Raw genomic sequence first — 11,722 nt, forward strand, 5'->3', positions numbered from 1 at the left:
AACGAGAAAATGAATCATCAGTTTAAACATTTTACCATTTGGGCCAAAGTTGCTCCAAATTTGGGTCTTTGTTCCCAACAGAAATAATTTTGTCACTTTTGTTTTTACCAGTTTTAAACATGCGATATTTTTAGTTAAACATCAGTAAGTTCTTTGCATGAAAATGATCTGTAAACCACTGTAGATATGAAACATAGAAGGGAGCCACATGCTTGCTTATTATTCTATTCACATCATGCACAATAGATTAACGAGCCATTTTTGTTGCATTTTGCAAACTTTAAAGGATAAATATACACAAGTCCTTATTTAGGTAATTTGTGCTGGTTGATTGTCGTCCAACTCTCTGTTAACGTTAAAGAAAATAAAAATAAAAATATGGCTAATGCGAGACAAAAACTATCTTGTTTGTAAAAATGTCTATTTTTAGAATATTTGGAAATTCACCGTAAAAACGACAAACGGTGTAAAAACTAATACCACTGTTGTGTTGAGGACAGAAAGGGCCGTAACAAATCATTCCCACAAATTTCTCTGTTATTTGCATTAACCTACTGACTGCTATACCTTTCAGTGACACGGCTAACAATAACAAAGTGAATTTACTTGACTGCCGCCCTTTATAAGTCCTGTGTCGACTCCAGAAGGGACAAATCAAAGAAAGGAAAACATGTCTGCCCTTGTTAGACTGATGTCAATTGGTAATTAAAACGCCACAACACAACGTCTCGTGTTGGCGCCCCCAAGTGTCGGTACGAGGTAACATCCAGGTGAATGTTTCTGGTTCTGCTGTTGCCATTAATTGGAGGTTTAACATATTTTTTTTAATAGTATGATATGTTCATTTGTGGATTATTTTAGGCATTAAGTGCACAGAAAACCTTCGACGGTCTGCAGGAATCTCTGCCAGATTTCCCAGGTGCCGTGCACAGAGCGTCACATTGTAGGTTAATCTCTTTAAAAGCTTTGACAGCTTGAAGAGGAGTATTTACTCCTTCACTGCCTCGCTCTTTAGGCGTGAATATAATAGATATCTCCCACCACATTAGTTTGACTATATTTGTACTTAAATGCCTACCTGGTTCAAATCAAAAGAGTTGCAAAAGCAGACCAAAATGTTAGTTTTTTGAGTAGAAATTCAACTACAAAAATAAATAAATAAAAACACAGGATTAAAGTCAACATACCTCCTGTGGTTTTTAAAAGACAGCTCCATTAGATGCGTCTTTGTTCCCCTATTTGTGTGTCATGGGAGGTGAATCCCTTTTAGTCGCCACCGAGAGCCCCCTTACGTAGAGGAGTACACAAAGTGTCAGTGTCAGAAGTTAAGCCAGGGGAGGATCAGAAGGTGTCTAAGCCTGTTAACCGCGGAGGGATGCGTGCCAGCACTTTACATAAGCTATTATGACAGCAAAGCACGCTGCAGCGAACAGAATGAATTAACCGAGGAATACGACCGCTTCTGTCGCCTCCTCTGTCTTTAACTCGGTTCAGCTAAGCTGTGGGGAGCGGAGGGCTAACACGTAGCCGATGGTATTTTTGATTTTTGGTTAGAATTTGCTGCACACCCCTGGAAAAGAAGCACCATTTTAAAAAGGGGAACGTATTCAGCAAAGTTCACATTTTACATGTTTTTGTACTTCCATTTGAGTTTCCACTGCTTCTAAAATAAATTTTTTTTAAAACACACCGTGCTTAAAAAAATCAACAACAAAACACAAACATCCAGATGGTTTTTGGCAATAAGTTCATGTTTTTTTGGTGTCTGGAAAATGAGTCCTTTCATAAACCTTCAGAATGTAACGTCACAAATCAGCAGGTAGCCGTTACCTAGCAGCCCCAGCAGAGCTCTGACCGTTACCTAGCAACTCAAGCTTAACTCTGGCCGTTACCTAGCAACCCCAGCAGAGCTCTGGCCGTTACCCAGCAACTCAAGCTTAACTTTGGCCGTTACCTAGCANCCCCAGCAGAGCTCTGGCCGTTACCCAGCAACTCAAGCTTAACTCTGGCCGTTACCCAACAACTCAAGCTTAACTCTGGCCGTTACCTAGCAGCCCCAGCAGAGCTCTGGCCGTTACCTAGCAACCCCAGCAGAGCTCCGGCCATTACCTAGCAACCCCAGCAGAGCTCCAGCATGTTTGGTCAGGTAGTTTTACTGAAAAGACAAGTGTTTTGTTGTTTACTTACTATCCAGAAACCAGAAACCACTTGCTGCATTCTCCCTTTTCTTTTTTGTTTTGTTTATCTTTTACTTTATTCACTGGTGGAAATAAAGACACAATCAACACTCTTTAGCCCAGGGGTGTCAAACTCCAGTCCTTAAGGGCCGCTGTCCTGCAGTTTTTAGATGTGCCACAGGTACAAAACACCTGAATCAAATGGCTTAATTACCTCCTCAGTTCTCCAGAGCCTTGCTAATGACCTAATTATTCTATTCAGGTGTGGTGCAGCAGAGGCACTTCTAAAAGTTGCAGGACACCGGCCCTCGAGGACTGGAGTTTGACACCCCTGCTTTAGCCAATCAGCCCTAAGTCAATCCAAAGAAGAAAATTGTAAGAAATTTTTCATATTGTCTCAGTCTCATGTTTTTCTTCTTTTTAACCACTTCTGCTTTTCAAAGATGTATGGCTGTTTTATTATGCATCGTTTTGCAGCCATTTTCACATGTGAGCCCAAATGCTGAGCTGGGGGCGTGGCCAGCAGCACAGATTATTTGCATTTAAAGTGACAGGAGGCCCTAAAGTAGCTCTTTCTGAATGTAATGAACGTTTTGTATCGCCCACAGATCGATCCGTACCTGTTCATGGAAGAACAACAGGTCACCTTCAAACAGCTGGGAGACGTGGTGCTTTCAGCTGAATTTATAACGGGTTAGTGCTTCTGTTTTGTCTCATCAGGTTGTGAGTCAGACTGGTTGCTATCGGACATTTTGTTTTCATGTTTTGAACCGATTTGTGGCATTTTGTAGGGACCATGTTGACATCACTGCAGTGGCGCCTCCATATGCATTTCTCCAAAGTTTCTGTCAAACTTACAGAGATGATCTGTGGAAACTGCTTGCCAGCTGAAACTGGGAAACTGGAATGTGGGTGAGAGACTGTAGGTGTGAGAGCAGGGATTAGTATTAGTGGAGAGGATAATCCGGTGGAAGGACTGCCTGCCTGTAAGAGCTTCAGTCTGTCTGTCTGTCTGTCTGCCTGTCTGTCCTCTATCCGGAGCAGTGAAGAGGTCTTAGAGTGCCTGACGATAAAGAGGAAAACCGAGCGTGGAACACTTACTTAGACACACTCCGTGAACATCCTCCCCCTACATGTGGCATTTTCACAATCCACTCCTCTCCTGCTCCCCGTCCTTCTATTCCAGTCTTTCTTTCTAAACTACACGGATCCAAGTATCTCCTAGTCTTCTAGGACTTTTCCTGCACCTTCTCCGTTTTCCTTTAGCCATCTTTTCCATCTTCACCTACTCTCACATCTTTCCGCTTTTTTCTCGTGTATTTTTCTAAAGGTGACCCATTGTGCTTTCTAGAAAAGGTTAGGGTAGGTTTATAGGTGATACTTTTTATGCTCATACTATTTATGTTTATTACACAGAATCATTCTTAAATTCTGCTCAGTTCTGCCCACTTTGAGCCGCTTTAGGGCGTCTTGTCACTTTAAATCCAAATAAGCTGCTGGCACCAAACCCCCAACTCAATGTTTACACTCACGTGAAAAGGGACTGTAAACTGTAAGACAAGCTAACCACATGTGCTGGAGCTCCCCTTGGGTTGCTAGGCAACGGGCAGAACTCCGCTGGGTTGCTAGGCAACAGGCTGGGATATCAGGCATTTAAAGTGTTCTGTTTAGAGAGTTTAGAGTTACTTTTCTTTCAGGAACATCTTGATCACATTCAGAATGTTCTTGCCTTGTATGATGATATGTTTTAAGAGTATTGCCACCCACCTACTGACATTTGTAAAATGTTCAACTTTTTAAACTAAGAAAATTTCCAAAATCAGAAAAGTTTGAACTTTTCAAACCAATAAATTTCTAATTGCTTTTTTAGAAAATTTCTTGAGATTAACTTCAAGTTTTTCTAGCAAATTTCCAACTTTTCAAACGCAGAACTTTCCTTGTTTTTTTTCTAGAAAATTTTCTTTGAATAATTTCAGTTTTTATAACAATTGTTTTGTATTTTCAAAACTCATAAAGTTCCAAGTGTTTTTCTCGCACATTTTTGAGATTAATCTCAAAATTAAATTTTTTTCTAGCAAATTTTCAACTTTTCAAACTTTCAAAGAAATTTATTTAGATTAATCTCAAAATTTCTTTTTTTTTAATCTACATTGGCAGAGATACGGCGTCGTAAAAATACAAACATGGGCTGAAATGACATTTTGTTGTATTTCACATTTTTATGCGTTGTAATCTTAATGTTCCTCCCACCTATTGCTTTTCAGCTAAACAAAGATTGTGGGAATATCAATTTGAGGCATGGAAACTACTCAACATCAGGGAAAGTTTATGGGAACCATGAGCAACGTCTAAAAATACAAAGATTTAACTGTTGTATATTTTTATATTGGCTTGTTTTAACATTTGTCATCCAGCCACAGATTTTGTGGTAGAACTCTAAAAACAACGACTAGTTGCAGGGTGAAAGGATCCCTGGAGAAGCGGAGCGGAGGACTGGATCAGTTACAAGGGTAAAGTTAGCAGCATGCCTGCTGGAAGGTTGGCAGAGGGAGAAAATGCAGAGAGCAGGAGTGTTTTCCAGGTTTTAGAAGGTTAATAGAGCATCTCCCGCTCTCCAAGCTCCCCAGAGTCATTAATTATGATACGCACCCACACACGTGCGCTCGGCACACACCCCAGCAGCTACACAAGGTGCAATCTTTCAACTTAAACCAAACATACACATGCACAAGCGCACACACCGGCAGCACCTCCATGGCTAAGCAGATAAAGGATTAGTGGCTGATCCTGTTTGAGCCTGGCAGTTTGGCTGAGCTGACTTTCACACAACCAATCTCTCCCTCACACACACACACACACACACACACACACACACACACACACACACACACACACATCTAAACACACTCAATACTATGAGACACACACAGTCACAAAGTACTCAGAGCAACACATTCATACAGTACAGACGGAAAGTTTACACACTCTTCCAAGTTTGTCACTTTATGTTTCAGATTCGTCTTTAAATAACATCTTTTGAGCAAAGAAACTACAATAAATTTCTCTTTTAATGCAGAAAGAAAATATATAAAATAAAAAAATTGTAAATCCAATTATTATCTTTGCAGGGGGGAAAAAAAATCCCATATTATTTAAGGGTGCATTTACGCTAGCACCCTTTATTCTGGGCATTTAAGCACCTTTTATGCAAAAACATTATTTTACATATTTGCTAAAACTCACCACGTCATGACAGCATGAGAGAAATAATCTGTGAAAAGATTGAACTCCTCCACCTCCTTCTTGAGCTGCTACTGCTGTCTGACGAAATTAACAGCTCCCACCCAAAAACTACCAATCAGAGCCAGGAGGAGAGTCTTAGCGCTGTCAATCATCCTCAGGTACTCGCTGATAAATGTGCTACTAGTAGAGAAACAACTTACAGTTACAGAAAAACATCATCATCTGTGGCTATGCTAACTAGCCTTAGCATTGTCCCTTGTTGTGAACCAGCTGTAGCTCAGCTGAGAGCAAAGGGTGGTGGATGTGAGCAGTGCATACAGGAGGGTTATTGACAGCGCTAAGACCCTCCTCCTGGCTCTGATTGGTTGTTTCTGACAGTGCAGAGTATTTGTGCAAATGACAGCAGATCCATGGGGAGAAGGCAGAGGAGATTATCTGTCTTTTACTGATAAAACATAATTTTTACAAATAAGTAAAAAAAAAAAAACTAAAGTATTTTTATTAAAGTTACAAACTGCAGCTGTAATCAAACTCTAGTCTGTTTGTCTAGAAAGTCCGGTCTGCATGTGGAGGTATGGATGCTAATCAAACTCTGGCTCGCCCACAAACCTTGGCCTCGGTTTGGTTGAAGGGACAAGAGACCGCTCCAAAAGCAGGAAGTGGACGACAGCACAGGGCATTCTGGGTAAATACGACCAAAATAAGCACAATGCTCAAAGGCTGTGGATTGTTTGACACAGCGCAGTGTGAAAGGGAACCGCAGCAACTGGAAATGTAACAAATGTCGCAGCTTTGGTCCCCAATCAAACTAAGTCTGCCAGACTATCAGGTTGTAATTTCTTTGGAACCACCGCGCAGGAGAACGAGGGAAAACAAGAAAGCAGATCATGGATGCTGAAAGAAGAAGAAAGTTTTATCATTGTTTGGCGGCCATGGTAATATTGCTCTAACTAAAATAATATGCAATATTGTAGATCTGAGCCGCCATCTTGGTAGGCAAATGCAGGGCAAACCACAGATGAACCACAGTTTTGAGTCCCACAAAAAGGGACATTCTTGGTCCAATGTGAAATAGAAATACATCAACAAATCACTGCAGATCACGATCGGCCTGTATGACACAGAGAACGCAGCTTGTGTTGTCATAGCAACTCCATAACAACTGTCATGACATTTACAAATACCTACCAAGATGGCTGACAGCTACAAAGTTCCAAGAGCCTCCTCCTGGCTCTGATTGGTTGTTTCTGTGGCTCATATTTTAACATTTTTTAAAACAAATTTTTTGTATTGACTGATTGTGGAGGAATAGTTTATATTTTGTTCTGCTTTTTTTTTTTTTTTTACAATAGGACTGATTCAAGAGCTGAAGTTTACAGACATGAAGGCTGAAGACTGATCAGGCTGAAGTCGTTTGATTTAGCACCGTTCTGACAAACCGCTGCCTTTTTACTCAGATATTTGGGCTAATTTACCCTCCAGGAGTCAAATTGCAAGTTCATCATAAAATCTATGAAACATCTTTATTTTAATCAGATCTTCTCCTCCCTCAGCTCACCTCAAACCAGGACAATCTCTCATCTTTCCATATTTCTTTAATTCCATAGATCAAGAGAAGCCCAGAGTCATTTACTTTTAATTTTTATTGCAACCTTCTTTTTCAGTTCTCAATTAATTTTATCCACTAAATTAAGGAGGATGAGTTGAATGCGTTCTCTGTCGAGTAGCACGGTTTTCTTTCTAGTTCCCCTTTCCTTTGTGTCGCGGTTTCAAACCATGAGGCAGGTTTTCATGGCAACCTGGAGGAATTCAAACAAAGCGGAAAAAGTCAAAGGGAGAAATGGCCTGATAACGGAGAATTAGTTGAGCTCACACCTCTTCACATGCAGTTGTTGGAAACGTACTAATGGAAACTCCACATGTCGTAACTTTATCACAATTACACAGAAAACCACGTGGAGGACTCACATTGGGACGAATAGCAATTAGCTCAACGTGGCGGCTTTAAAACGCCAATTTCTGTGGAAGTTTTCAAAACTGTCTCATTTTCTCTCTTTTACAAACACACAGCTGATGTGTCCCAAAAAGTTGTTTTTTTCTTCTAGTGGACCAAATGGCTTGAAACTGGTCAAATATGAGCTAAATTCCAGATTTATTTAAAAAGTAAATACTTTAGGAATGTCTTTGACAGAGTAGTTGAAAAGGTTTTTAAAGTTGGCTTCATAAATTGCATATTTTCTCCCATTTCTACGCAGAATGGACACTTTCAGTCATCTGTGAAATTGGTTAGCATGAGCTAACGAAGGGTTAGCATGTATTTGACACGCTACACTGAGACGTGTGTTTATCTTTAATCCTGTCAAATTTTACTGAGATGTTTTAACAGATTAGAGGTTTAGAAGCAAACATTGCTTATTTTTGTCACTATATATAACTAGTTTATCTATTCTATACATTTTTACTTCTTGGTTTAAAGCATTTAATAGTATAATGGGTTCAAAGTGTCACCATTCTGCTCCTGTTTTTATGTAACTTTGCCTCGGTTCCAGCTGCAGTAATTATTTCTGCTTACATGTTTATTGCTGTAATTTTTCTAAGATAAAATCATTAGAAAAAAATAATAAAATCTGCACAAGTTAAACAGAAAATCATCAACAATTATGTCTGTGTCCATTTATAAACATCTCTTCATATGACTGTGCTACCATACGTTAAGATCTGATGATTTTTATTGCTTTGCCTCTGCAAATGTGCAAACCACAGATGACACCTGCTGGTTGGGTGAGGCTGTCGGCTGTTTGCTGAATCCCTCCGACTGTGTTTGCTGTTTGTACTTCATTTTTTTTAAAAGCAAAACGTTAATTCCTTTACCCTTTTGTTTTTCCTGAGCTTCAATCAGTCATGTCTACAACTGGAAACGCGTTTTCTTCTGTGCACATTGCCGTTTTGCTGCAGCAGTGACTGAATTTAGGTAACCAACAGCTGCAGGAAAAAACGACCGATTGGAAAATTCATACTAATAATTTTAATCTCAGTCATTTAAAATAATGAAATGTCGTTTTAAAGAATGTTTAAATATTTCCCAGTGTATTTATTCGCTTCACTGCTCCTGTACAAACAAGAAACAAAGTTAAAATATTACAGAAGTTGCAGAGTTCAGACGGTAGATTACTGCCGACTCATCTGTTTTAATGTAAATTACTGCAGGTGAGCATTCATGTGTCTGGTCTGCGAGTGCAACCGGTTTATGAGCAGCTCAGTCAGGTGTGAAATGCAAATTGTCGCTCCGTTAATTAAGAGCTCGCCACCCTGCAGCTCTCCTTTCTGAGCTGGAATGTGTGTGTGAGCGTTGCTCCCTGTGGATCCAGGCACGTCACTGTGACCCATTTGTCCCAGAAAACAGAAAATCAGAAAACACATTTTGATGCTTGTCTAGAAACTTAAACTCCAAGGAAAATCTGCACATTTCTCCAGGATTCTCCGTCTGTCTGGCCACCAGGTTTATCAGAACTAGGAACCCTTTTTTCTTTTGCCTTGTACATTTTTGTTTTCTCAATATGTTTGGATTTTCTCTGTCAATTCTCTGAAAATAATAACCAACCTGTGTGGAGGCTAAAGTAAAACTAAAGAAAACCAGAGTCTTCACACGCCGATTTATCTGCTGAAACAAATGAATCTGCCTGTGATCTACTGTTTATTTGCCAACAACAATAGCAGAAGCTAACGCAAAATCAAAACTAATTGGAAGATAATGCATGAAGCATCTTTAAGTCATTTTAACAACGTTCTAATATATTTGAGAAAATGTTTTGAGTTAGAAACTGAAGATTTCCGAGCAGCGAAACTCGTCCGTTTCCAAGAGAAGAAAAAAAAAAACCCACAAACTTTGAGATTAGTTTCACATATTTACTAGAAAAATGTGGGAACTTTCTGAACTCTGAAAGTTTGACATTTTTGACTTTTGAGCTCAAAAATTACAATTTTATTCCTAGAAATTTTCAGCCTTTTGAGCTGAGATAATTTCCTTGTTTCTGAGATTTTTGGGGTAAAATTGCTCATTTTTTCTGCCTATAATGTATTAATCTCCTTTTCTTCATAACTGCATCAGCCCAGTATTATGTATATAATTCAGAAGGTAACACTATTTAACATTTTAAATGGTCTAAAGGATAAAACACTAGCATGACCAAGTTGTTTGTTTCAGCTGATTATTGTTTTTTTACATTTCCTCCTTTAATAATCTGGTGACTTTCTTTGGAAAAATGAAACAAACGACTAGAAATGCTGTGCAGGTGACTGAACACCTGGTCCCCAGACATGCTGTAAAGCTTTATTTTCATGCTTGCAGTTCCAGCTCATCTTTGCATTGCACATCTCTACGTAAATAACGGTTTTTGTTCAGCCGTCAGGTTGTTTGAGGACTGTGTTGGCTCCGGTTAGTAGCGGCCTTCCTCCTCCCCCCCGAGCTCTGTGTCCCCTGCCAATAGCTAATTGATTTGGCTCCATCCTGACTGCTCTACTTACTCAAGTGGTTAATTAACTTTACTTTTAATTCGCTTCCACGCAGCGCTCGGGTAAAGCATAGAGCTGACACCGGCTGAATGCGAGCACTCGTTGGGTTTTTGTCCGACAGAGCGAACAAAGATGGCCCTTCAGGTTGTAAACTGGCCTGGAAGGCTTGAGAGGCTGCTCATATATTTATGCAAACTCATTTTGTTCCTTTACTTTTTGCTCTTTTTTCCTCCCGTAATTAATCTTTTGACTTGCCCCATTCTTCCAGCAGCTTTTAAGGTTGTTTAAATCTGCATCGACTGTTATTTAATTACCATCGACTGCATCTACATGAGGTTAACGAGGTTCTTGATTAATTGCAATTATTCTGAAATTACTTCACAGGTGCTGAGACGTCCAACTTTCAAAAGTCTCTCAACTCAGCTGGAACAAAAGCTCCTTTTTCCGCCCGCTGACAGTTTCAGGAGTCTAACAATGAGGAACTGAGCTGCCGAAAACAAGCCAGTGGAAAAGCCAACATGTCATGAATGAAGGCTTAAAAGCTTTAGTTACCCGACACACAAAATCTGATGGCAAAATGGTTGTTTCATTTGCAATAGAAGTACATTTTTGCATATTTATTGTTCTGCTTCAATTCTTTTTTTGTTCAGGTATTTCAGTCCAGAATGAGTGGATTTAAAAGTCAGGACTTCAGGTACAAACATTTTTTTGCTTTTAAATCCTCTTCCAAGTGAACATCTGATGTTTCTATTCGAGCTTTTGAAACCAAAGTGTCGTCTCTGACGACGTTACAAGCTGAAAAACACACCAAACCTTTTGGGCGTCATTGTGGGACGGCTCCGTTTCTCCTCGCTCTGCTGGCCTTCTGCTGATCCTCGCCTTCCTCTGAGCCCGTCTGACTAACCCGCTGTGGCTGGAAAAGCAATTCAACAACCCCTTCAGACATGGGTGTTCATCAGGCAAAAGAACATTTCTAAAATCACTCTGTTGGTTCAGAGATAGAGGAGCCACAGTGGGAATCGTGTCAGCTTTTCTTTCTGCACTTTTCATTATTACTGACTCTGAAACCTCTCTGAATATTACACTAATGCAGAAAAAAACTATTTTGCAATTGCATTGTTCCCTTTAAAAAAACAATTAAAATCAGACGTGAATAAGTTTGTTCACAAAAACATCCTCCTACCACTTCCTGTCGTCGTCTTCTTCGTCTTTTCCTGCAGTAGTAACATCCAGTTGTTGATCACATGACTCCTGTTTCCCAATAAATCAATTTCGATAGGCTAAAAAAAAAACTCATTTTTGATCTTTGAATCAAAAAACTCTTTTTTTTTCAACATTAGCGTATTTCCACTAAGAAAATTTATTTTCAAAATGTCAAATTGTGCAATTATATAGTCAACAGAAGCGCAGCTCACGTCCAACAACTTTGTACTTAAAGAGTAACTACTAAATCCTTGATGATCAACTATTTTCTGCAGATAAACAGAACAAATTGGTTCTGATGTGCTCTCTTTATGTTTCACTGTAATTTTGTTATATTCTCCAATATTTTGCCAAAACCTTCAGACAAAAGTCACCAGATTTGTCCCTTTTTTAAAAAAAAAAAAGTTGAAAGACATGTCTGAAGTCATTAAATATATATAATAAATGGATATATACCAACTTATATATTAAGTTGGTATATATAAAACATTAAACAATGTTTTATGTGCTTTATCCAAACATAGTCGTCCGTTTTTAACCACGTTTTTAACCACGTTAAGTTTGTTTTTAACATTTTTAACCACGTT

At 39.2% G+C, this 11,722-nt stretch overlaps 1 long non-coding RNA gene across 3 annotated transcripts in view; it reads right to left on the bottom strand.

The window, feature by feature from the left end:
- Positions 1 to 7,054: 7,054 nt before the first annotated feature.
- Positions 7,055 to 11,722, bottom strand: part of LOC103464309 (uncharacterized) — a 22,477-nt gene continuing 17,809 nt past the window's right edge. For 2 of the 3 annotated variants that reach the window (XR_533638.2, XR_533637.2), the window contains exon 5: positions 7,055 to 7,219. This is a non-coding gene — a long non-coding RNA (uncharacterized LOC103464309). Of the gene's footprint in view, positions 7,220 to 10,745; positions 10,846 to 11,722 lie in introns of all 3 variants that reach the window. The other variant, XR_533639.2, reaches the window with a different exon arrangement.

This window comes from Poecilia reticulata, linkage group LG5 (assembly GCF_000633615.1).
Source record: "Poecilia reticulata strain Guanapo linkage group LG5, Guppy_female_1.0+MT, whole genome shotgun sequence".
Taxonomy (NCBI): Eukaryota; Metazoa; Chordata; class Actinopteri; order Cyprinodontiformes; family Poeciliidae; genus Poecilia; species Poecilia reticulata.